This window comes from Nicotiana tomentosiformis, chromosome 10, assembly GCF_000390325.3.
Source record: "Nicotiana tomentosiformis chromosome 10, ASM39032v3, whole genome shotgun sequence".
Classification (NCBI taxonomy): domain Eukaryota; kingdom Viridiplantae; phylum Streptophyta; class Magnoliopsida; order Solanales; family Solanaceae; genus Nicotiana; species Nicotiana tomentosiformis.
In genome coordinates, this window is record NC_090821.1 from 47,758,310 (window position 1) to 47,761,231 (window position 2,922).

Consider the following 2,922-nt stretch of genomic DNA (forward strand, 5'->3'; position numbering starts at 1 on the left):
CGACTAAGTTCGTATAGTGTTTTAGGATTGGTTAGTACGTTTGGTTGAGGTCCCGGGGGCCTCGGGTGAGTTTCGGGTGCTTAACGGATTAAAAGTTTGATTTGTGTTGCTGCTAAGTCTTCAGGCTTCTGGTATTTTAGCACCTGCGGTGAAGAGGCCGCAGGTGCGAGAGCGCACATGCGGAGAGGCAAGCACAGAAGCGGAAAGGTGGAGGAGCGCCAGGGCTCACAGATGCGGATTTTGGCACGCAAAAGCGAGAGGAAGCGCAGGTGCGGCTTGGACGTGCGCACCTGCGGTCGCGCAGATGCGGCTAATTATGCGTAGGTGCTGTCACGCCTGGGCAGAAAAGAGAAATCCGAGGGTCTGGTTTCATTCTTTGTTTTTGGACTTGAGAGCTCAGAATTTGGCAATTTTTCGAGGGATTTTCAGAGGAAACTTTGGGGTAATGATTCCTAACTCATTTTTGGTTGTATTCCATTAAACTATAGTTGTTTTCTCCATTTAGTTTCGGATTTTTGGGGTTGAAATTGGGAAAAATTGGAAGAACTTCTTCAATGAAGATTTCGAGTTTTGAAAGGGGATTTGTGGTCGGATTTGAGTAATTCCTATATGGTTGGACTCGTGAGTGAATGTGTGTTCATATTTTATAATTTTTACCCGATTCCGAGAAGTGGGCCCCACGGGGCGATGTTGAGTTAATTTCGGAATTTTCGTTAAAATGTTGATTTTGTTAATTAGATGAGTCTATTATTGTTGTAATTATGATATGTAATTTCTTTTGGCTAGATTTGGGCCATCCAGAGCCGGATATTCGTGGAAAGGACATTCTTACGGATTTATTGAGCTTGACTCGAGGTAAGTATCTTGCCTAACCTTGTGTGGGGGAACTACCCCTTAGGATTTGAGTTATCTATGTTGATTGTAATCTGTGTACGCGAGGTGACGAGTGCGTGCTCGGATCTATTTGTGGAAAGTTTGCATTTTAGGGTTCTTATGTCCTTATATTCACTGTGTATGATGTTGTTTTTGATACGTTTGAATTCCTATTTGCTAGTTTCACCTCTACCTGCTTTGACTAGAGATAATTGCTTTAGGATTCACTCTTACTGTCTATTTGACCCTTATTCGACTTAACCAAAGATTTTACCTCTTCTATCGTCGTGCTATATTAAGATTTTACCTCTTCTATCTTGGTGCTATATTTTTCATAACTGCTTATCTTTAATTGAAATCATTATTTTCTCACCCTATAATTGTTTAGTCTTAATTGGAGTTATGATTATCTTCCGCTGCTTATCCTTATTTGAATTGTTGAATTTTCCTCGTAATTGCTCAATCTTAAAAGGAGTTTAGATAACCTATATCTTAGTTGACTTGCCATTATTGGAACTATTTGACTCGTATTGGCTTCTTATTGTTGACTTGAATATTGTGGAATCGTTGCTACATTTTTGTTTTGTTTTCCCTTGTTAAGATGTTCTCCTTGTGCCTAACATTCTTTACTGTGGTTATTTCTTGTGAATGAGTTATACCGTTCTTGTGATTTAAATTCTTGAGTTGATTTGCTCGCCGTACTTTGCATTTCTGTCATTGTTGCTTTTGTACTCGTTGTGGTGATTTATGAGGTTTCTGTCGTGTTATAGTTGTTATCTCTATTGTTTGAGCTGCATATTTAAATTGGGACTACAGACGTATTCCGAGAGATCCCCCAGCACTGCATATTTAAATTGGGATTACGGACGTATTCCGAGAGATCCCCCTATCTTGCATATTTAAATTGGGACTACAGACGTATTCCAGGAGATCCCCCAGCACTGTATATTTAAATTGGGACTACAGACGTATTTCGGGAGATCCCCTTGTCTTGCATATTTAAATTGGGACTACAGACGTATTCTGGGAGATCCCCCTGTCTTGCATATTTACTTTGGGACTACGGACGTATTCCGGGAGATCCCCCTGCACTGCATATTTAAATTGGGACTACGGGCATATTTTGGGAGATCCCCCAGCACTGCATATTTAAATTGGGACTACAGATGTATTCCGGGATATCCCCCTGCCTTGCATATTTACTTTGGGACTACGAACATATTCCGGGAGATCCCCCAGCACTGCATATTTATTTTGGGATTACGGGACGGTATTCCGGTAGATTCCCCACTATGGTTATATCTGTGTTTGGGGCTGCAAATCTTCCATGCTCAGGTGTCACAGGGTGACTTATACTCGAAGGATATGATTTGAAAAGTTTATATTTGAAAAGTATTTATCTCGAATGAACTATATTTGAAGATATTTATTTGAAAGGGTTATACTTGAAAAGTATTTATCTTGAAAGTACTATGTTTGAAGGCTAATTATTTGAAAAGTTTATATTTGAAAGGTTTTATCTTGAAAGAACTATGTTTGAAGGAAGTATATTTCAAAAATAATTTCTTATTGGAAAGGATTATATTCTAAAGACCTCAATTTAAAAAAACTAACGGGTGAAAGTTTACACTTGAAGGATTTTGACTAATTTATTGGGGTTGTTGGCAGAGACCTGATGTGAAAACTATGGCAGCTGCTGAGTTACTACTTGCCTTTACTGTATTATGATTTCTGGATTTGGGTTGTGTTTTCGTTCATTCTTCTGTGTCTTATTCTGGTTTTTCGCTGTTACTTGTTGTTTTTCCTTCCTTATTGCAGTTGCTATGTCGTTAGCCATATCTCGGGGTCTTTAGATAGATGTCATGTTCTATCATCCCTATACTTATACTTGTTCAGTTTATTAGACCAGTGGGTGTCTTGATTAGTCCTTGTCACTACTTCACCGAGGTTAGTCTTGATACTTACTGGGCACCGCTGTGGTGTGCTCATGCTACTCTTTTGCATATTTTTTTGTACAGATCCAGGTATTTGTTCGTTAGCTATCCGTGT